The following is a 24,121-nucleotide window of genomic DNA, read 5'->3' as shown; positions in this document are numbered from 1 at the left end:
CCATCTCGATGCCTATTGATTAATGCTGAGAAACAACTTAAATGAACCAGTGAACCAAAAGATAAGCCAGATCCAGAAACAGCTGTGGCTCTCCCCCCAGCAAGGGACTGGAGGTGCATGAGACAGCTAAGCAGATGGAGAGCTAAAAACCTGCTCCTCTATGCTTCATACTCAGAGTAAGTAATTACGTGTATGAAAGGAGCCAGGGACAAACAAAACCAAAAAGGCCCTTGCCCCAAACCTACCAAGAAACAGTCTGCTTGGAAAAACAGGTTTGGCCCAGCGTTTTGAAAATATCTTATAAGGAGGCTCACATTTTTTTTAAGTGTATAACCCAGAATGTATTGGTCATCTATTTTCAGTGTATTGGGAGGATTATACGTCTACTGTCTATAGCCATGTAACAAAATACCTCAAAACTTTGTGGCTTCAAACAACAATCATTATATCACCTGTCACATTCTCTGTGGGCCAGGAATTCAAGCAGGGCACAGCAGGGATGGCTTATCTCCACTCGCGGCTGCCTGGGACCTCAGCTGGAAGCTTGCAGGCTGGAGGCTGAAATCACCTGAAACCTTGTTCATTCACATGTCTGCTGGTTGATGCTGACCGTTGACTGAGAGTCAGCTGGAACACTCATATGTGGCCTCCTTATGTGCCCTGGGCCGCCTCCAACATGGTGGCTAGGATCAAAGGGCAAGCATCCCAAGAGAGAATCCCAGTGAAAACCTCATGCCTTTTATGAACTAGCCCTGGAAATCACACAGCATCACTTTGGCCATATTCCATGGGTTGGTAAAGTTTACAAAGATCTGCCAAAATTCCTTCCAAGAGGAGGGAACAAGATGGCCCCCAGTGAACCATGCCTCCTGGTAGTCACAGTCTTACACAATCTCCTCCCACATTCCACCAGGGTTGGTCTAAGTAACCAACAGCATCCCCCAAAAGTGACTGATAAGTCACTTCCAAAACTTGGTTTTAAAATACTGTGACTTCTGTCTTAGACTGTCGCTCTTATCACTCACAGAAGATGCAGCTGTCATGTTTTGAGAACATTCAGGAAGGGTATGGAAAGCCTTACATGGTAAGGAACTGGGACCTCTAGGCAACAGCCAGCAAGGAACGGTACCCACCAGCCACCATATGAGCGAGCTGGGAAGCTCTGAGCTCCAGCCCCAGTCAAGCCTCTCAGTGACTGAGGCCCCGCTAAACAGCTTGGCTGCAATTCCAGCTATGTGCTCCTGGGTTCTTGACCCTCAGAAACCACCTAAGATAACAAATGTTTATTGTTTTAAACTGCTACCAGAAGGGGTCGTTTGTTACACAGTAATAGTATCTGTGTTACTAGCAGAAGAGCTGGGGTTTGGGAGACCAACACAGTGCTTTAAATTCTGGTTCCACCCCTCCCTGGGCAAATAGCACCACCTCCCTGAGCCTCAGGTTTCTCATGAGCAAAAATGGCGATAACACTTACTCTAAAGCTGCATAAGGAGCTAAGGCAAACAGAACAGAGAATATTCCTCTTTGCAATATTTTGAAGCTAGAGTTAAGAATTCCCTCAGACTGGGGCACCTCAGTGGCTCATTCAGTTAAGCATCCAACTCTTGATTTTGGCTCAGGTCCTGATCTCAGGGACGTGAGATTGGGCCCTGCGTCAGGCTCTGCACTGGGGATGGAGCCTGCTTAAGAGCCTCTCTCTCCCCCTCTCCTTCTGCCCCTGCCCCTGCTGCTTGCACGAGCGCGCGCACATACTCTCTCTCTCTCTCTCTCTCTAAGGAAGAAAGAAGTTCCCTCAGAACAAGTAGCTCTTTGACAATACTAATAGGTGATAACTGCACATCCAGCATTATAACAATAACAATAATAATTCCTTATTTCACGCCAGGCTTCATGCTGAGCACTTAAATTTCAGGTACAAACCTCTTGTACTATTCAGCTATATTTTTATTCTTTCTATAGATACATTAGAAAGAGTGTAGCATTAATAGTAGCACATTATTTATGCTTAAGTTTTGTTTCAGAAGGGCGCCTGGCTGGCTCAATCAGTAGAGCGTGCAACTCTTGATCTCGGAGTCATGAGTTTGAGCCCCACATTGAATGTAGTGTTTACTTAAAAAAATAAATAGGGGCGCCTGGGTGGCTCAGTCAGTTGAATGTCCAACACTTGGTTTCTGCTTGGGTTGTGATCTCATGGGTTGTAGGATCCAGCCCCACATTGGGCTCTGTGCTCAGTGGGAAGTCGGCTTAAGGGTTCTCTCCCTCTGGGGCACCCGGGTGGCTCAGTCGTTAGGCGTCTGCCTTTGGCTCAGGTCATGATCCCAGGGTCCTGGGATGGAGCCCCGCGTCGGCCTCCCCGCTGCCTGCTTTCTCCCCCGGCTTGTGTTCCCTCTCTGGCTGTGTCTCTGTCAAATAAATAAATAAAAATCTTAAAAAAAAGAAAAAAAAAAAAGGATTCTCTACCTCTGCCCCCCCCCCCCGCAGGCTCTAGTGTGCTCTGTCTCTCGCTCTCTCTTTAAAATAAATAAATAAAACTTTAAAATAAAATAAAATTTGTTTCATAGAAATGATACTTTTTTTTAAGATTTTATTTATTTGAGAGAGAGAACAAGCAGGGTGAGGGGCAGAGGGACAAGGAGAAGCCGGCTCCCCGCTGATCAGGGAGCCCGACGCAGGGCTCGATCCCAGGAATCTGGGATCATGACCTGAGCCCAAAGCAGATGCTTAACCGACTGAGCCACCCAGGCACCCCTAGAAATGATACTTTGAAAAACCCTATCTGCTTAGAGTATAAGAAAGTAGTTAAATTATTAAATAAATCACACAATGTATTTCAGCTGTTTCCCATATATATACACATAATCATTCAATAACCCATATATGTGAGTGTGTGTGTGTTTGTGTGTGTGTGTGTGTGTGTGTGTGTGTGTATATATATATATATATATATATATATACACACATTTTTTTTTAAGTAGGCTCCACACCCAACCTGGGGCTTGAACTCAGGACCCTGAGACCAAGAGTCACACAATCCATCAACTGAGCCAGCCAGGTGCCCCCATTCAATAACCCATAGACAAGTATTTATGGGATATCGATTATACCTAAGAAATGTCATAGGTACTGCAAGGTATGAAAAATAGTATAATGAATTATTTTTGTCTTCAACAAATTTACAGACTTCTTAAGGTAAAATAACATGAAAACCTAAATACTGTAAGATAATACTATAAATGAAGTTGCAAGTAAGTAAATAACTAAATAACACAGCAAACCAGATTGGCTTTGAAGGTATCTAGACCTTAATCTCAGATTCGCTGTTTTCTAGCTTTGTGGATTTAAAATTTAGGCAAAATTACTTACCTGTCTGCCTCAATTTCTTCATCTGTAAAATTGGGTTAATAAGGTATTTCTGTTTTTTTTAAAAGATTTTATTTATTTGAGAGAGAGAATGGGAGAGAGAGCATGAGAGGGGGGAGGGTCAGAGGGAGAAGCAGACTCCCCACTGAGCAGGGAGCCCGATGCGGGACTCGATCCCGGGACTCCAGGATCATGACCTGAGCTGAAGGCAGTCGCTTAACCAACTGAGCCACCCAGGTGCCCCAATAAGGTATTTCTTAATGAGATGTCTCACAGGGTTGTTGTAAGGACCAAAAAATATATATCATATATAATTATTACATATATGATATATACATACATATATATATATATATATATATATAGTGTCTGATATAGGAGGAATGCTCCATTTCTAATATATAGGTTATAGGCTATTGAGAAGAAAGAAATAAACCAGGCTGGAATATGGAATGTGCTGGGAGATACAGAGAAAGTGGTTCTTGATTTGGCCTTAAGACCAAGCCAGCTTTCTTTCTTTTTCTTTTTCTTTCTTTCTTTCTTTCTTTTTCTTTCTTTCTTTCTTTCTTTTTCTCTTTCTTTCTTTCTTTCTTTCTTTCTTTCTTTCTTTCTTTCTTTCTCTCTCTCTCTCTCTCTCTCTCTTTCTCTCTTTCTCTCTTTCTCTCTTTCTCTCTTTCTTTCTTTCTTTCTTTCTTTCTTTCTTTCTTTCTTTCTTTCTTTCTTTCTTTAAGATTTTATTTATTTACTTGACACACAGAAAAAACCAGAAGCAGGAGGAGGGGCAGGAAGAGAGAGAGAGGGAGAAGCAGGCTCCCCACTGAGCAGGGAGCCCGATGCAGGGCTGGATCCCAGGACCCTGGGATCATGACCTGGGATGAAGGCAGACACTTAACTAACTGAGCCACCCAGGCGCCCCAAGACCAAGCCAGCTTTAAATGATCTGGAAGAAAATGCGCCTGGCTGGCTCAGCTGGAGGAGTGTGGAGCTCTTGATCTCAGGGCTGTGAGTACAAACCCCACACTGGGTGCAGAGATTATGAAAATAAATAAATACCTTTAAAAAAAATAATGATCTGGGAGAAGGGAGGGGTGAGGTAGGAGGGCCCAGAGTGTTCTTTTTTTTTAATTTGTTTGAGAAAGTGAGAGCATGAGTGGAGCAGCAGAGGGAGAGGGAGAAGCAGGCTCCCCGCTGAGCAGGGAGCCCCATGCAGGGCTTGATCTCAGGACCCTGGGATCATGGCCTGAGCCAAAGGCAGCCACTCAACCGACTGAGCCACCTGGGCGCTCCAACCCATCGCGTTCTGAGCATATGCAGGAATTGGAAGGACAGCCTTGACATCTCCTTGCCACCAGGACACTGCCACCAATAACAATTCCACTCTCTTTAATAAGGAATAATAGAACAGATCCTAATAATGGCTGACCTCATGTGGTGCTAAGGGCTTTGTGTGGATTCGCCCACTTACTCCTCACAACAATGCTATGAGGTAGTAATGTAGTTACCAACCCATTCTACAGAGAAAAAACTGAAGCTCAGAATTTAAATAATGTGCCCAAGGCCTTGGGGTTACAGAGCAGCAAAGCTGGGTCTGAACCCCACCCCCACCCCAGTCTCGCTCCAGACCCTGGACTCTTAACTGCTCTGTTAAGCTTTTCACTGGTTAATCAGTGACGCATTGTTCATTCTACTTAACATTTTCCCCACAACCTAACCAAATCCCAAGACAACTGAACAGAAATCTCTTAGGGAAGGTAAAGTAATTTTAAATTAGCTCAAGTTAATATTAAACCAACAAAACATTATCTGAATATGTCCCAAAGTAATGATTCTTAACCTCTAGGGGTCCCCGACCTTGAAAATCTTACAACAATTGAGGACCCTCTTCCTAGAAAGATGTACATATATACACAAATATAAAGTGTGCATAGAATTTCAGGGATTTCCCAAAGCCCAGGGAGGAACCCTAAGTTAACACCTCTTGACCTCACAATTTCCAGAGGAGATAAAGCCCCTCCGGAGTGCACACGGTCTGGGTATGGGGAGGATTTCACATCCGCGTCCCAATGACCTCATTAGTAGAGATAATCAAGGGGCAGGAAGCCGCTCTGCCTACATACATATTCAAATCACAAACTTTCTCTTCAACCACATACATTTTATTGAATAAGGATCTGAGTTCTTGGCAAGCCTTCTGGTGTGGGGCTGCTGATGCTTCTGTTCTGTGAGTGTAAGGGGAGCAGGCTGTGGGTCGGGCCTTCTGGAGGAAGCCTGTGTGGCCAGATGGTGTTGCTGCTGCCCCGCATAACCGACAAGTGCCACTGGCAGCCAAAAGACCAAGAAAAAGCCAGACTCAACCCATCTCCAGTCCCGTCCTCGAACAGCCCGGCCCCATGGGTCCAGAGCCAAGTCAAAAGCATAATAAATTCTTTCTCTCCCCCAACTCTGAGTTTTGCAGTAGTGTCTTTCTCCTCTCACTTTCTTCTGCGCTAGGAACAAAACACAGACAATATGGTATAACATTAAAGAATGAGCTTAGCTAAGTGATAGATGTAGGTTCACATCCTAGCTTTACTACTTACTCAGGCTAGTTACTTAGCACCTCTGAACCTCTGGTTTTCTAGCTTAGAAAAGGTAGCCACTCGTGTTTAAGAGTCCATAATTGTTCAGAGGATTAAATAACAATACACTTAAGTTCCCGGCACATAATAAGCACTAATAAGCAGCTGCTAAAATCAGACCTCATGGTGTGTCTGGCTATCAAATTTCCACAGAGATTAGTAGCCCCCTTAGATGGGTGTGTTTAAGTCCTTGAAAATCAAGAGCTATTGTAATCTCCAGGATATATAAATGATCCATAAATCCTAAATCCTATAGGTCAGAAGCCATAACCGCTTCCTTCAATTTTTCGCTGTTCCCGGCACAGAGCTTGGTGGACAATTAAACGTTGGCAAGTACACACGGGCCTGAAGTTACTCTCGGAGAGCCAGGATCATCTTAGGAAACTGACAAGTGGAGCAGACTTCCTGTTCACTGTCAGAAGACAGGGTCAGTGTTAAATCATGACTACGCTGAAGAGTGCTCTGTGCAGGGGAGAGGCTTGGTCTTCCGAAGTTTTCTTCAATCCTTTGGTTCCCTGAAAGGAGTTGGCTGCAAAGTACCTTTGGAGGAGCTCTTCATCTCTTAACTTGGAGGTAAAGGAAAGGCCTTGGGGAAATCAGTTGGATTTATTTATATCCTGTATCTTTAAAGCAAACAAACAAAAAATAATTTAAGGGGCACCTGGCTGGCTCAGTCAGAAGAGCATGAGACTTTTGATCTCAGGGTCATAAATTCCAGCCCCACACTGGGGGTAGAAATTAATAAAAATAATAATAAACTTTTAAAAATTTGAAGAGGATTTACAGTGAAAGATACAATAGACTTAACAAAATAGAACCCAGGATTAAAGAAAAAAGGAGAAGCAGATGTGATGCCCCCAAAACTTACCACAGTTATAAATTTGTACGTTTCTTGAATAAAAAGAGAGACAGTAAGTTTCCTGGCTCTCATCAGAAAAAAAATAAAATGCCAGGGCGACTGGCTGGCTTGATGGGACGAGTGTGCGGCTCTTGCCCTCGGGGTCATGAGTTCGAGCCCCATGATGAGTGTAGAGATTACTCAAATAAACTTAAAAAATTTAAAAAAAAAAAGGAAAGAAAAGAAAGTGCCAATTTGTATGGGGAGACACAACTCTTTCCTGGCACTCAATTCTGGTGAAATTTTCTCGTATGGCCCGTACATAAGGAACTGCAGTCACACCAGGTTCTGTCTTCAACAACCATTTTACAGTAAATAAGTGGTTTTCATGTGGCTACTTACCATAATGACCTGAAATAAAACGCCACCTCAAGGGGGATGATCAGACAACACCAGGGTGTGGAACATTCTAATGTGGCTTTGTGTCTTCAAAAAGTCAACATTGCAAAAATAAAAGGTGAGGGAACGTATTCAAGATGAAAAGATACAGGATACTGAAGAGACAGGACCATTTTCAATGTGTGTGTCTTGGCTGGTGAAGAAATTTGAATATGGGCTCTTCAGTGATGTAGGGAATTCTTGGTAGGTATGATAAGGGCATTGTGGCTGTGTAAAGGATGCCCTTTTCCCCTTCATTTACTTTTGGAAATGTATCCTGAAGTATTTAGAGGTGACTCTGAAATGGTTCCAAAAACAGACAGATACATATCAATGGAATATCTTACAAAATGTTGACCAACGTTTCCCTATAAGAAATGAGAAAAGGAAGACACGGGGGAATATCTCAGAGGTGTGTGTACCCTACACGTGCCAGATGGAAAAGCCTGCAGGCTGCCCTGGGCATGCCAGACTGGGAGGAATGAAACTGTTATCGACAGAATTAAGTCTCCGTATGGTGAAGTCTAAAGCCCCCGGACCTCAGAATGTAACCATATTTGGAGATAGGGTAGAAAGTGAGATAATTAGGCTGGACCCTAATCTAATATGTCTGGTCTCCTTACAAGAGGAGGACATTTGGACGCAGACCCACACAGGGAATGATGTGAAGACACAGGGAGAAGACAGCCATCAATAAGCCAAGGAGAGAGGCCTAGGACAGATCCATCCCTCAGGGTCCTCGGAAGGAACCAACTCTGCCCACACCTTGATCTCAAACTTCAAGCCTCCAAAAAAAAACAAACAAACAAACTAAACCAAACAAAAAAACTTCTAGCCTCCAAAACTGTGAGAAAATAATTTTTTAAAGATTTTATTTATTTATTTGAGAGAGAGCAAGAAAGAGGGAGAAGGAGCAGGGGGGAGGGGCAGAGGGAGAGGGAGAAGCCGACTCCCTGCAGAGCAGGGAGCCTGACCCAGGCTCGATCCCAGGACCCCAAGATCATGACCTGAGCCAAAGGCAGACACTTAACCCACTGAGCCACCCAGATGCACCTAAGAAAATAAATTTCTATTGCTTAAGCCAGCTCTAGCAAACTTAGTCACCAAAGCCCAGGGTCTTTTCCCATCTACCCGCCCAGCAGTCTGGTGACTGCAGAATCCACACTGGGCAGGGCATGACAGTGAGGCCCTGTCAACCTGGCAAACAGAGTTCTGGCTCATCAGAAAGCAGTGGCCCTGTGTAGACTGGGGTGTGCACGCGCATGCACACACACTCCCAGATCCCAGAGCACCGCCATCCCAATCTGACACATGCTGGTCCCCTCCCTTTCCTAAGTGCTTTCTGGTCTTTCTGTCTTAAAACTTAAGAAACACATCTGTGTGTGCGCGTGCATGCACGCACACACGTGCACACATGCACACACGCCCACACATTGGGGAAGAGGGAATCTAGCTCTAAAAACCCTGTAGCTAACATTTCTTTATGCTAATTAATCATTGATATCTAGCACTTAGAATTACAATTAATATTCGGGTGCTATACGCCATACTTGATTGTTAAACTGTTTATGTAACTTCTTCGCACTTGCTGATAAAAAGCCATTACCCTCCTCATCACCCCAGCCCCTCTCTGGAAATTCCCCACCTTCCAGCAGCTAATGAGCCAATGCCTGGTACCAAAAGGGCCTCCAGAAGCTGCTCCCACAGTCTTGCCCTCTATTCTGGTAAGAAGGACGCTGTCTGCCCTTGCTAGTTGTGACATGCTTTTCAGGTTCATCCCTGCTTTGTATGTTCCCAGCACTGTCCTCTAAATTCTTTAGGATGCGTTATTTCACAACAACTCCAAAGCATACACTGTTCACATTTCCTTTTGCATGTGAAGAACCTGAAGCTCAGAGAAATTAAGTAATTAGCCCAAGTCACAGGCAGAGCTAGAAACCACTGCTCCCTATTTTCTGACTGTACCCCCTGGGATTGGTAGGTCGGAATTATTTTATCCTTAGAAGAGAGGGAAAAAAAAGAAACCCAAGCAGCCAAAAAGAGTTCAAAGGCTGCGCCCCGGGTCCTGGAGAGTCTGGGTGTCCTCAGGGCTCCCCTTTTCTCCAGGTAAGATCTCCCCTTATGCTAGCTCGTAGTAAAGATTCACAAAGAACAGGCAGTCCTGCGACGAAACAGCTTTCTAAAGTTCCCGCGACGGAAACTACTGGAACTCCAGAGGGCCCCTCACCTGCAGGGACCGTATCCCTCGGAGGGCAAGGCAGGAGAGAGCAGGTGGGGGGGGGGCGACCCATTTAACCTTTCAAAGCAATAGCAAAAGTCTGCGTAGCTGTCTGAGGACCCCCGCCCCCGCTCATGCCCCTGAGAGTGTTGCCGCGGGGGACCCTGCTCTCCAGTCCCTGAGCGCTCGCCGCCCACTGCCTGCACCGTCGCTCACACCAGGCAACATCGGGAGGCCCGCGATTTCCTGGCGACCTTCTAACTTTACTCTTGCCTTTCTCATGGCACTTAAACCCCTGTTAACCTGCACACTCACCCTAAAAACCAGTCCTGCTAACCAGCTGGCGTGGGTACAGTAGCACCCGGAGGGCAAAGTCATGGGACTGAAACCAGAAGAAAACGTATTCCTGAGAGGCGCGGGAGGCAGCTGGAAACCAGAAGGAGAGAGAAAGGAAGGCCAATTCCTACCTCCTACGGGACCCGATTAACTGGGCATTTGAGAACAAGAGTCGCTAGACCTAAGACCCCTCCCTCTCCTAATGAAGGCAGCTCCCCGGGGTTCCCAGCACCGCTCGCCGGAGAAACCCCCGGAGGAACCCACCCCCACCGCCCGCCCCCGGCTTTGAGACCGAAAGCGGTGGGGGCGGGGAGCGTGGCTGACTTGGGCGGTCAAGAGATGCTCCTCATCGAATTCGGCTCTCCGATGAAACACCAAAGAAATATTCCTGAGGGCGTGTGTTATTGTTAAATAATGTTACTCATTTTAAAATTTCACAAGTAGTGTATTTTCATTGAAGAAAAAAAATGTTTAAAGAAGAAAAATAATCTTAATTTTTTTTTTTTTAAAGAGAGAGAAAAGTCACCCATAATACAACCAGGACATAGCTACTTCCAACATTTAGTATACATACGCTTTTCCCTCGCAAAAAAAACTAGATGTTACTTTACATAGACTCAAGAGCAGATCGTGAACATTTTTCCAGGTCAGGATAGCGGCTTCTGCCACCTCCCGTCTAGTGGCGACCGCGCGTTTCTTTCTTTCTTTTTTAAGATTTTATTTCTAGGGGCGCCTGGGTGGCTCAGTAGGTTAAGCATCTGCCTTCAGCTCAGGTCATGATCTCAGGGTCCAGGGATCGAGTCCGGTGTGGGGCTGCTTGCTCAGTGGGGAGCCTGCTTTTCCCTCTCCCACTCCCCTGCTTGTGTTCCCTCTCTCTCAGTCTCTCTCTCTCTCTGTCAAATAAATAAAATCTCTAAAAAAAATATGGAAAGAAAGAAGGAAAGAAAGATTTTATATCTAAGTAATCTCTACAACCCAACATGGGGCTTGATCTCACAACCCTGAGATCAAGAGTCATGTGCTTCCCCAGCCCCTCACCGTGTGCTTCTTTATATGGGTAAGAGATAAGGGTTTAAGCCAATCCCCCTACTGTTGTGCATTTGGATCCTTGCTGGATGAAATTTAAATTCTTTTATAAAGTAGCAGACACTGAGACTAGAGGAGGTGTTACCCTGGCCCCGTGAAGCTCCCAAACGCATCATGCGCACTACTCGCTAACTACTCTGCATTTTACATCGTGTTCGCTTACAGTCCACCTCAGATCCCACCCAGGTTAGCCATGTCCAGGACCATGGGTTGCAGAGGCCATAGCATCATCTCTTACTTTGGCTTTCCCCTCTTAGCCCTTGGAGATAACAGATCACCAAAAAAGGGTGGTTTTAGCTAAATCTTGTTTCCAGAATCCTGTTATTCTTTGTTAGTGGACAGTGATGTCCAGATCACACTGTTGCCGTCTCTCCGCCCACATTAGAGTTTCTGGCTGATCAGACAAAGGGCCCTGGAACTGGCTAGCAAGGGATTTAAACCCTCCTGCAGGGAGAGAGGGCTGAGACAGGGTAGGAAGGAAGAGACCCCCCACACACACACACACACACAAGTGCACACACATACAGGCACACACAAGATACAAGCACACGGATAGGCACACACACACAGACACACAAGACAGGCGTGCACACACACAAGCACACACACAGGGATGCTCTAGAGCAATAGGAGATGAGAAGCTTTCTTAAGGACACAAAAGTTGTATCTTATGCATTTCAGAGGGAGAAAAGGCAGACCTAGGGACTGCACGTGAGCATCTATTTTGCCCCCAGAGAAGGGATGCCTGTGTGGGAGGCATCCTGGGGATGCTGAGCCAGTTTAGGGCTGAGATTACGTTGTCAGCTATACATTTCACACCATTGCAACCTCTGTTTTTTCTAGTCTCCGTGAGACCACTGTAAAGTCTCTCCCTGTCTCCGTGAGACCACTGTAAAGCCTCTGCCCGTCTCGTTTCCTCGCTGTGACATTAAGAACACCTTTGAGGCACGCCTGTGCCTTTAAATGACTAAGACACCGCCTCTGAGGTCAGGAGGGCTGGGGTAGGAGTCCGGGAGGCCACCCCTGTTTTTGGCACTCCTCCCCTTAACCGGCCCACAGCTGGAGGCCGCTCGCGGAAGGCCCGTCTGGCAGGGAGTGCCCGAAAGCAGCCCGAGAGCCACACCCTTGACTTCCCTGTGTCCTTGTCTTCGTGGTAGCCACCCTCTCCAAATGGCCCTGACCCGAAAAGCTGAGGCCACCTTTGTCTTCTCTTCCTTGTTCTCCCAAACCTAAGTGCGCACTCTTGTCAAGTTCTGTGGGATCTTTCTTCCCACTTCCCTGCTCCCGTTTCTTTCTTTGCATTTCCAGAGCGAGTGCCCTCACTCGGGCCTTTCCCCTCCCCTTGGACCGACTTCCAGCCTCCGGTTTGTCTTCACCATTCCCACTCTACCTTTTTAACTCCTCCCAGCCCATGGTCTCGACTAAGAACCCTAATAAATGATGTGCATTATATTGTCCTCCTGCTAGAAAACTCTCCGTGGGTCCCCATGGCCTGGCAGGAAGAGCCCACCACAGCTAGGCTTTGCCCTGCCCGCCCACCATTTTCTCGCCTGGCTGCTTCCATCTCCCGGATGTGCCAAACCGTCCAGTCTTCCCTGAGATGCCCATCTTTCCCTGGAGTTCCACCCCCTGAATGCCTCACCTTTGTCATCTTTACTTTTGGTGTCAGAATGACTGTTCAAAGCAAATCTCCATCAATCTCAATTATCTCTCAACCACAAGAAAGCCCTCCCTCTTCTATGGCTTTATTCTTTGTACCTTTCACTGCCCTTATTTTATTATCTGGTTAATGTCTTATCTCTCCTATTGGATTACATTTCCTGAAGGGTGGAGGCTGAGTTTTGTTGGTCATTGTAGCGCCTGCAGCCCCAGGAAATTCTGAGTTTCTGGGCGCTGGCTCAGTAATTACCGGTGATTACCCTGGCAGCTCTATCGGATACACTACACCCTTGAAGACGTGGTCACTGGCCCTGGAAGGCTCAAAAGCTGACCCACCTCCTGGGCTCCCCCCGGCCTGAGAGCAGATGCCTACACTTGCAAAAGGAGTTCAGACTAGTGTTATGGACTGAATTGTGCCCCTCCCCCAATCCGTATGTTGAAGTCCTAACCCTCAGTATGGCCCTACCTGGAGATAGAGTCTTTAACCAAGGTAATCAAGTTAAATGAGGTCATCGGGGTGGACTTTAATCCAATTTGACTGGGGTCCTTATAAGAAGGAGACATGTGGGGGTGCCTGGGTCTCAGCCGTTGAGCTTCTACCTTCAGCTCCGGTCATGATCCCAGGGTCCTGGGATTGAGCCCCGCATCGGGCTCCCTGCTCCGCAGGAAGCCTGCTTCTCCCTCTCCCACCCCCCCTGCTTGTATTCCCTCTCTCGCTGTGTCTCTCTCTGTCAAATAAATAAATAAAGTCTTAAAAAAAAAAAAAAAAGACATGTGGACCCAGAGACTGACTTGAATAGAGCAAAAAAAGTGAATGTGGAGATCCAGGAAGAACATCATCTACAATCCAAGGATCTCCAGAGGCTACCAGAAGCTGGGAGAGGGGCCTGGAATAGATCCTTCCCTCACTGCTCTTAGAAGGAACTAACCATACTGACACTGTGATACCCAGCTTCTAGGCCCCAGACTGTGAGACACTCATTTCTGCTGTTCCAAGCCAGCGAGTATGTGGTGCTGTGTTAGAGCGGCCCCTGCAAACCGTAACAGCTGGATTCCTGAGAAACACAAGGAGGGCAAAGCCAAGTCTCTGAGATCCTCTGAGCAGCAATTAGCCCGTGCCGGCAGCCGAGCAGACGCGGCTCGTCCGCCTCCCAGGACAAGGGCCTGCCTGACACAGCCCTTTGAAGAGAGTGTTTTGCTTCTGCTTTTGGGCAGGGGAGGGCAGCCCTGGGGATGGGGACAGGAAATCCTGCTGAAAGGCAGACCCTCCTTCCAGGCTCTAAGCGCTTCCAGCCAAACTCTTTTGAAGCAGGGGAAAAAAAAAGGGGGAAGGACGTCTTAAACCCTGCAAGAGCCCCTTTGCTCTGCCCTGGAAACTCCGCCCTAATCACCACCTTCCACTGTGGCTCCTCGTGCGTCCCTCCTCCTCAGCAGGGGGCCCAGAGATGTGGAAATGCCTTTCCTCCAGACTCTTAAGGGGCATTTCCTGAACCCTCCTTAACCAAAATATGTCCTCCCACCCCTGGGGAGCCCCGACAGACATGCTAATTATACCGAGGTTGATTCCATATAATTAGGTTTAACTAAGTGTAAGGGGCTCCCCCATTAGCAGACAGGAAAACCAAGGCCTGGCGGGCCTCACGTTAAGGCTCTCTGCTGCCAGGAAACGGAAGCCAGAGCTTCTGCCCTTCTGGAGTCAGTCCCGAGCCCTCCTGCAGTGAAGGCAGTAGGCAGGGAAAGGCGAGGGCAAAGCCTGAGGGTGTGAATGCAATCCAGTGAATGAGCAATGCGCTCAGGAGGAACCTCCCTGCCTGGAGGCCGGGCCCCAGGCCCCGGCCCAACCACATCGGCGTGAACACGTAGGCTTCCAGGCCTCACTAGAGAGCTCTGAACCAGTACGCCAGCCACGGGCCGTGTGTGATTACTAGACACTTAAAAGCTGAGACATGTAGTAAGTGTAACATGCACACTGGACTTCAGGACTTCGTCTTTAAAAAGGGATATAAAATGTCTTGCTAAAAAAATATTGCTTCCACGTTAAATGGATACTATTTTATATGAGGCGCTAAATCGATTATACTACTGAAATTAAGTTCATTTCTTTTTACCCTTTTTACTAGGGTGACTAGAAAAGTTAAGTGACACGTGAGTCTCAGCTGGGTCTTTCTCTTGGAAGGCACTACGCTGGGGACTGCTCGAAGCACAGGCTCACGCCAGATCCTTAGCACGAGCCAGCAGGGTGGTGCTATTCTCATTTCCATTTTGCAGAGATCACACTCAGGCGCTGAGAGGTTAAGAAACCTGCCCGAGGACACACAGGAAGGAGAGGGAAAAAATGCAAGAGGAGCGCCAGAGTGGCCGCTGAGATCTGTGAGGAGGGCATCCCTGAGGGTTGGCCCGCACTAGGATGGCGGCAGGGAGGTAGAGAAAAATGGGCAGGTTTTTAAAATATATATATTTTTTATTTGTTTATTTGACAGAGAGAGAGGGAACACAAGCAGGGGGAGTGGGAGAGGGAGAAGCGGGCTTCCCGCCGAGCAGGGAGCCCGATGCAGGGGCTCGATCCCAGGACCCCGGGACCATGACCTGAGCCGAAGGCGGACGCCCAACGACTGAGCCACCCAGGTGCCCCCAAATGGGCAGATTAGAGATAGATTCTCAGGTAGAAGTAGTCGGCGTGAGTTGTATGTGAGGACGGTGAGGAGGGGAGAAAGAATACCCCCAGGCATCTAGGGCACAGGAGCATTTGGGGTCACAGGGCTGAGTGACACAGGAGGAAGACACAGATGTAACATTCAAGTCCTCACTTTTCCATTTACTGACTGAGTTATCCGGAAGTTATGTCACCTCTTAGGACTCAATTTCCTTGGCTAGCAAACGGGAAAAACAGAGCCTCTCCTAACAGATTGTCAGGAAAAAGAAATAGGATGATGTATACAAAAGTGCTGCATCGGTGTTTGTGAATTGTTTATAAAGAGAGAAAACAATTAAAAACAAAAAAGAGTGAGAAGTTTCAGGATCCAGAAACATTCCTGGCCTCCCTTCTCTGTCATTTCCCAGGGCGGCCACATCAATGATTAGCTCAGGCGGCCCCTTCCTGGGAGGCACATCAAAGCGAGCACAATTGGAATGGCTTCTTTCTCCCAGGGAGGCTGCCTCACTGGGGTCACAGCCCCGTTCTCACAGGAGGACCTGGGCCAGAGCCACAGAGCCAAGCAAATTCCCACAATGTCAGGGCAGACCTGGGCAGAGATCCAAGAGGTGGGGGTCCATCTGGGCTCCTCTCCTCCCACCCCAAGGGACAGGTTTCCTTGTGCAAGGCCCCCAGATCCACAGCCACATACTTTCAGGGAAAAACTCACCCCCCTCTCAGAGCCTTTACCAGGTGACGGCACAACGCCCCCCCAAATCTGCCCAATGCCACGAGTGATACATTGTATTCTGAGAATGACGCCCTCTGGAGTTGTGCGGCAAGAGCTCCGTGAATCAAAGCCAATTGCTGGATGCTTCCTCTGGCCCTACATAGCCCAGGCGAATACAGAGCAACAGGAGGGTTCTCTCTGTCTCTTTCTGCACTCCTGTCTTGTAATACCCGGCACTGTCCCGAGTCCAGCTCTTCCTCAGCTGCAGTCCCAGCTGGAAGATCTGACTGACTGAGGGGCCCTTCCGCCATCCTGCCTGGGTCTCTAGCCTGACCTTAGTACACTAAGTTGATATTTCTAACTGTCATGGAGCCTGGGCAGGGTAGAGCCTACTCCTGTCTGACGTGTGGTACTCAGTAAATGTTTGTTGAACGAACGAACAATGAATGAATGAGTTTGTCTCTGCTAAGATCTCTGCTGATAAAGGCTTCCTACAGAGATGGTTGCATTTTAATGAAAGGTTCTTTTTTTTTTAAGATTTTATTTATTTATTTGACAGAGAGAGAACACAAGTAGGCAGACAGGCAGGCAGAGGGAGAGGGAGAAGCAGGCTCCCTGCTGAGCAGGGAGCACCGTGCGGGGCTCCATTCCAGACCCTGGGATCATGACCTGAGCCAAAGGCAGACGCTTAACCAACTGAGCCACCCAGGTGCCCCTAGAAGGTTCTTTAATACCAAGACAACTTCGGGGTGCCTGGGTGGCTCAGTTGGTTAAGCGTCTCTCTCCCTCTCCCCTTCCTCCTGCTCTCTAAACTAAACAAATAAAATCTTAAAAAGAAAAAAAAAAACCCGACAACTTCAGGAGTCAAAGGATTGACCACTCTACTGATAGCATACCTGCCGTGACCCTTAGGGAAAAGGAGCCTTTCCAATTTTTCTCAGCTGACGCTAAGTAGGCAACCACCCACCGCCCCAGCCTCCCTGTTGGAAAATTGCAGGCGGGTTGGACTGGGGCTCTTGGAGGCAGCTTTCCAGCTCCATTCCCTGGCAGAGCTGTTAGGTGTCTGGAGCCCGTGAGGAGGCTGACTTTTCTCATGTCAAGGCCCAAGCTTGCTATCTAGGCCTGGGTACTCTGGGCCACACTTTCCACACCGTCTGAAGGATCCTCACCTCCTGATTAATCATCATGGGCGTTTTCCATGTATCATTTTGGAGCGTCTGTGAACAACACCATTTCTCAACAGGGCTGAGACTAGGGTGAGGAGAGTGGGTTCCTCAGCTCGGTGCAAAATTTGAGTGAGGGGGTTCTGAAACTTAGTTATTGAGATAAGCAATATTTGGATGTAATCATTTCAAAAACTGAAATTAATGCAAAATAATCCACAATGAACAAAGTGTCAAAATTTTTTAGATTAGAATTTTATTTTGATGACTGAGTTTTATTTTGAAGATTTTTATTTATTTATCTGACAGAGAGAGAAAGCAGCAGGCAGAGGGAGAGTGAGAAGCAGGCTCCCCGCTAAGCAGGGAGCCCGATGCGGGACTCGATCCCAGGACCCCGGGATCACAACCTGAGCCGAAGGCAGACGCTTAACGACTGAGCCACCCAGGCGCCCTGTTGATGACTGAGGTGTTTTTTTTTTGGCACCCCCTTAAATTCTGTGCCAGAGCGAGTACTTCACTCACCTCCTTCTAAGTCTGCCTCCAAGAGTCCAGTTGGGGTCTCTAACTGGTGTTGGTCTTGCACGGCCTTTAATTGGTGAGAGCCACTTCAAGGAGGTTAGTAGGATGGTAATTGGTCTGGGGGCCCATTTACCTCTTTCAGAAAGTCAGGCAAACAGAGCGGCAGGGGGCCAAGTCTATTGTTCCAAAGCTTCCACAGACCTTGAACAGCCCTTGGGCTCTGCGGTCTGCTGATCAGAGGTGCAAAGGTTTATGAACAACCCAAGGCCTTTGATATGGTTGCCAACACCCACATTTTCCATTCTGGGAACAATGCCACCGAGGGCCACAGCCACCCTCCCCCACCCACGTGAGGAAGTGTCTGCTGGTTGCCAGTGGGGACAGGTCCTGTGAGGTCAAGGGTCAGAAGGACGGAGGCGTCTTTCTCATCCTGGCTGCCTGCCCTCTTCCCTCTGGTACACACCGACATCTCCACCCTTTTTGCACTTCCCAAACCTGTGCTTGTCTTACTCCTTTTGTCCTCCTTGGCCAAAGCAATTTCTTTTTTCAGAAATTGCAAAAAAAAGAGGGACCCCCTGGGTGGCTCAGTCAGTTAAGCGTCTGCCTTCAGTTCATGATCCCAGCGTCCTGGGATCAAGTCCCGCCTCAAGCTCCCTGCTCGGGGGGGGGGGGGGGGTCTGCTTCTCCCTCTGCCCCTCCCCACTGCTCGTGCTGTCTCTCACTTGCGCTCTCTCTCAAGTAAATAAATAAAATCTTTAAAAAAAGGAAAAGAAAATGCAAAAAAAAAAAAAAAAGAGTGAGCCACCTTGTTAATACAAGCAGGGAGACCCAACCTCAAGTTCCCCTAACTGACGCCTCTTGAACTCTCTACCGAAAAACCGGGGCGTCAAACTCGTCGACAAAGTCCCTTTGGGGGAATCCACCATCTGGGGCTACCCCCCAGAAAGGGAGGTATCCGGGCTACTTGGACTGCTGTTTTGGAGAAATGCAGGTGAACAAAAGGTGGTTTCCAGTAGGCAAAATGTTTTTTCCACTTCCTGTTCTTTGCTAGTTTGTCTTGTTCCGGCGTTAAACCGCTGAATTTCGGAATCAGATGAAACTTATCGTAAGTCAAGGCCTGCCACAAGTTCTCCATCGACCCGTACCCTGATAACCAAACCAAAAGGACAGACTTTTGCAATGAGGCAGAACTCACTGTTCTGAATCAGGCTCTTAGGCTGAGCCTGGATTTCTTGAGAATTTTCCTTCGAAGGCTGACCTAATGGAGCTGTGCATTTTTTCAGGGGAAGCCCGCGCCTGGCTTCACTTCCTCCGGCACCAGCCGGTAGGGACGGCCGCGGTGGGTTCCGGCCCCGTCGTCCGGCCCCGGCGAGGACGCTGCGAAGCGCGGCAGAGCCCGGAGCGGGGAGAGCCCCGGCAGCACGCACAGCGCCAACCCCGCGGCTTGCGTCACCCTCCCGGAAACGGAAGTGTGGGCGCCTGTTTTGTTGCTGTGGCAACAAAAGCCACCGAGCGGCCGACCGGAGAAAGCCCCGCCCTTTAAATGGGGGGCGGAGGGGAGTTTCAAGCGCCTTGTGTCCCCAGGGACTGGACCTCGCTCAGTCGGGGGAGAAGCCAGCATCCGAAGACGTCCGTGACGCAGAGGAAGCCAGGGGAGACAGTGGGTGGCTGGTCATCACTGACTCACGGTCACAGAACTCAGAGCAGCGGGGGGACCCCTCACTTCCCTGGTAAAGGAACCGGAGGTCGGAAAGCCCTGGTTCCGGGCCCTTCTGCCAGGGAGTGGCAAAGCCAGATCCACCGCCCTCCGGCCTTCTGTTTGTAGAGCTGGAACAGTTTGCAAACGCTCTCACGTGCTCTCATTCCACCCAATCCTCAACGAAGACCACACATTGGGTTCTTCCACCGAGGGGCCAAACGAGGGCAGCTTAGTTTCCTCATCTGAGAGAAGAGTAGTCTTCTAATGAATTCTTATTAGGATTAACTGAGGTAATAGTTTGGGAATCCAAGAGGATATAATAAAGGGCACCCCTCATTCCTTACAAAGCCCTGAGTGAGAGATGGGCAAGAAGAAATCGAACATACGGGATCAAAAGTAGTAACTTTATCGCTGATCAATTTTTTTGTTGGAGTCAGTGGTTTGTATCTGTAGGTAAGAGAACAGAATTCGGCAGGTACCCACACAGGTTGAGGCAGGCCTCTGGATAGGGGACTGTCCCTGTAAACCATGGAGAACAGAGCCCATGGCATGTTCAGGAGGCCAGCTGCCAAGGAGGAGAAGGGCTGAGCTATGCATCTGGGGTTCCTTCCCCCATACTTACACTGAGAAGTGGCTGCCCGCTTCCACTCCGAGGGAGGAGTGAGTCAAGGACTAGAGAGATGCCAGAAATCTCGGGCTAGAAGAGTTTCCTCTGTGCGGAAGGGAACATCAGAGCCGAGGAAGACATTTTTTCGACCTTAATAAGTAAGCACTAGTACTTGGTACAATAGTAAGGGCTCAATAAAAGTTAGCTCTTACTATTATTATTCTGGCTGTTGCCTGTTGGTCATACCCGAGACTGCTTTACCTTCACCAGTGTGACTTCTCTGTGTCTCCCCTTATTAGATGTGTGACATCAGGCATGTTACTCTCCCTAAGTCGGTGTCCTCCTGTGTAATAATACTTGTAAGACTACATGACTTCAGTGTAAAGGACTTTAGCACAATACCTGAAACATAGTAAGTGTTCAATGAATGGTGACAGTTGCTGTTATAAAAAGGACTGGCGAGGGGCGCCTGGGTGGCTCAGTCCTTAAGCGTCTGCCTTTGGCTCAGGTCCTGATCCCAGGGTCATGGGATGGAGCCCGCATCAGGCTTCCTGCTCGGCCAGGAGCCTGCTTCTCCCTCTCCCGCTCCCCCTGCTTGTGTTCCCTCTCTAGCTGTCTCTCTCTCTGTGTCAGATAAATAAAATCTTAAAAAAATAAAAATAAAAAAAAAAGGACTGGTGAGTCCAGCGCAAAATCAGTGCCAAGTTAAGACAGAGACATGATTGATTTTGAAGCGGCATGTGAAGGAAAGGCTGGCTACTATCCATTAGAATTAGAGCAATTGCTTCTGTGGGATCCACAATCCAGACACCTGATGGGGAAGCCCTCGGAGCACTGCCAAACCCTTTGGGCTTTCCCCCATCACTTTCCCTACACTGAGGAAAAACTCGATTCCGTGTTCACCTGTGGAAGATGATGACAATCTGGAGGCTGTGAGCTCCTTGGGAAAGGAAAATGAAGTGCTATTTTATGCGGGGACCAAGATGGCTTGAGCGAGTCACAGGATCTAAGAGTCACTGTCTGAGCCCCAGAAGGGTAGATACTGAGGCTGTTTTACTCACTGCTTTGTTGTTAGCCCCTCACCGTGGTGGGTGGCACATAGCACACATTTAATAAATATTTGCTGAATAAGTAAGTGAATGGATCAGGTTGCTCTGCACACCAGCCACGGGGAGATAGTGCCTAAGAGAATGCAGTCTGACTTTCTTTCTACATCTAAGGCATGCTGAACCAGAAGCATTTGCACAATCCCTGATTTTGGTCTTGCTTAAAGGAGGAGGGAGGGAGAAGGAGGTAATCCAGAGAACTATAGATTCCTGATTTTTTTTTCCTTCGAAAGCCCAGTGGATATTATTTTGAATGTGGGAGCTTGAGTTACACGTGCTAAAGATTTCCTATGCAAAGTGAGATAAGAAAGAGTGGAAATGTAATATCTTGGCAAGGAGGGTCAACTGTAGGAATAGTCCACTTTGAGACAGGGATGGATGTAGGACCCTGGAAGATTTAATGAAATTTCATTCTAACGTCTCAGACACCCAAAGAAGCTAACACACACTTTATATAATAGCAAAAGACTGGACACAAGTCCATCCACAGGGGGACCTACGTAATTGTGTATCGTCCAGTTGTGAAAAGTAAGAGAAGTGACTTTGTATATTAATATGATCCCTGTTGTGTGTCGTCTTGTGAAAAAAAGGGTATGGAACAGTGTGTGTGGAGTATGCTAGTATTACCCAAGAAGAGAAAATACAACTACTTATATGTATTTGCCCCCTTTTTAATTTTTTTAAAAGATTTTATTTATTTATTTGACAGAGAGAGAGAGACAGTGAGAGAGGGAACACAAGCAGGGGGAGTGGGAGAGGGAGAAGCAGGCTTCCTGCGGAGCAGGGAGCCCGACGTGGGGCTCGATTCCAGGACCCTGGGATCATGACCTGAGCCGAAGGCAGCCGCTTAACGACTGAGCCACCCAGGCGCCCCTGCCTCTTTTTTTAATGGAAAGAAAAACCAAACACTAGTTAAAACGGTTATCCATAAGGAGGTGGGGGGATAGAGTGAAGGGGAGAGAGAAGCTAGACTTGACTGCTCTCAATGCTCTTTGTTTTGTAGATTTGACTCTGGAACCATGTACATAATTTAAACAATTATAAAACACAATTTAATAGACATGGGTTAAAAAAAGAAGTTCCTGGGACACCTGGTTAGCTCAGTCAGTAGAGCATGTGGCTCTTGATCTTGGGCCCCATGATGGTGTAGAGATTGCTTAAATAAATTTTTTTAAAAATTCTTAAAAATTGAAAGCAAATGAAACAAATGAATCTAATTGTGTATTGAATTAGTGACTTAACTATACAGAGAGGAATTCTTTTTTTTTTTCAAAGATTTTATTTTCAAATAATCTCTCCACCCCATGTGGGGTCTGAACTCACAACCCAAGATCTAGGGTTGCATGCTCCACTGACTGGACCCAGCCAGGCACCCCCAGAGAAATTATTTCTAATAATTTTAAATTCTAGTGAGCTGACTATATCCCTACTATGATATATCCTGAAGATAAAAAAGAACTGTGTATTGGTTTGCTAGGGCTGCTATAACAAAGTACCACAAACCGGGTGGCTGATAAAACAGAAATTTATTGCCTCACAGTTGTGGAAGCTAGAAGTCTAAGATCAAGAAGCCGGCAGTGCTGGTTTCTTCTGAGACCTCCCTCCCTGGCTTGTAGATGGCTGTCTTCTCCCCATGTCTTCACGTGGTCTCCCTCTGTACATGTCCGCGTCTTAATCTCCTCTCCCTAACCACACCAGTATACAGGATGAGGGCCCACCTTAACGACCTCATTTAACCTTAATACCTTGAAATATGGTCACATTCTGAAGTACTTCAATATATTAATGGGGGGGGGACACGTTCAGCCATAATAAACTCTAAAGAAACTTAAAACTATATTCTATGTTGTAGTAGTAATACTGGTATTAGGGTGTGTGTGTGGAGGGGGGGGTAATTTGAATTTTACTCCTAGCTAGGGCCCCAGATACCATGAAGCAGAGATAAGCCATACCTGTTTCCCTTTCCACATTCCTGACCTGTAAAATCATGACCAAATTTAAAATTTGTTTAAGCTGCTGAGTCTGGGGATAATTTGTTATGCAACCATACTAAGCAGAAGAGAAACATTTTGTACCTCCCATCCCCAATAAAGGGGGGTGGGGCTGGATTTTACCAAGACTCTGGGTATAATTCCACTGACCGGTTTGCAGGATTTTTTTTTTTAAAGATTTTATTTATTTGAGAGAGAGAGAGAGAACGAGAGCAAGAGCGCACAAACAGGTGGAGGGGCAGAGAGAGAGGGAGAAGCAGACTCCCTGCTGAGTGGGGAGTCTGATGTGGGGCTTGATCCCAGGATCCTAAAGGCAGAGGTTTAACTGACTGAGCCACCCAGACGCACCTGACCAGTGTTCAGGATTAAGGAACATGTAGGGGGGCACCTGGGTGGCTCAGTTGGTTAGGAATCCAACTCTTGGTTTCAGTTCAGGTCATGATCCCAGGGTCGTGAGTTCGAGCCCCATGTCAGGCTCCACGCTCAGCAGGGAGTATGCTTGAAGATTCTCTCTCCCTCTCCCTCAGCCCCTCCCCCTGCTTGCGCTCTCATGCTCTCTCTCTCTTAAATAAATAAATCTTAAAAAAAAAAAAGGAACATGTAGAGGAACATGACGCCACAGAAATACAATCAGAAAAGTCCAGAATGTGGAAATCTCTGATCTGGACAAATGATCCTGCTTTTTCAACAAAAAAAGTTGCAAGAAGAGAGAAAGAGAAGGGGAATTTGTAGGTTAAGAGACTTGAGAAACAGATCAGTCATACAAATTTGACATGTGGGCTTTGTTTGGATCCTGATGGCAGACAGACTGAAACAAAAATATTATTCATGATACAATTAGGAAAACTTGTATACTAACTGAACATTTGATGCTATGAAAATTATGGTCAATCTTTTTAAGTTTGATGTTACTGTGGTTATGTTTTGTTTTGTTTTAAAGGTCTTTATCTCAAAGAGATAGATGCTGAAGGAAATGGAAATGATGTAACATACGGGGTTTTTGCCAAAATAATCATGAGTGTTGTGGGAGTGGGGGGAAGGGAGGTAGGAAGTAGAGGGTTCTAGATGAAACAGGATTGGCCCTGGGCTGGGAGATGAGTGCATGGGACCTTATTTTACTA

The 24,121-nt window shown here is 47.3% G+C and overlaps 1 long non-coding RNA gene across 1 annotated transcript in view; it reads right to left on the bottom strand.

Moving 5' to 3' along the window:
* Positions 1 to 5,601: 5,601 nt before the first annotated feature.
* The window catches only part of LOC114222345 (uncharacterized), a 32,750-nt gene continuing 14,230 nt past the window's right edge, over positions 5,602 to 24,121 (bottom strand). The window contains exon 5 of the long non-coding RNA XR_015766745.1: positions 5,602 to 5,846. This is a non-coding gene — a long non-coding RNA (uncharacterized LOC114222345). The remainder of the gene's footprint in view (positions 5,847 to 24,121) is intronic.

The sequence above is a fragment of the Eumetopias jubatus genome, unplaced genomic scaffold (genome assembly GCF_037043125.1).
Source record: "Eumetopias jubatus isolate StellerSeaLion01/CBP00866 unplaced genomic scaffold, mEumJub1_p1.0 scaffold_14, whole genome shotgun sequence".
NCBI lineage: Eukaryota > Metazoa > Chordata > Mammalia > Carnivora > Otariidae > Eumetopias > Eumetopias jubatus.
This window is presented reverse-complemented; position numbering and strand designations above follow the sequence as displayed.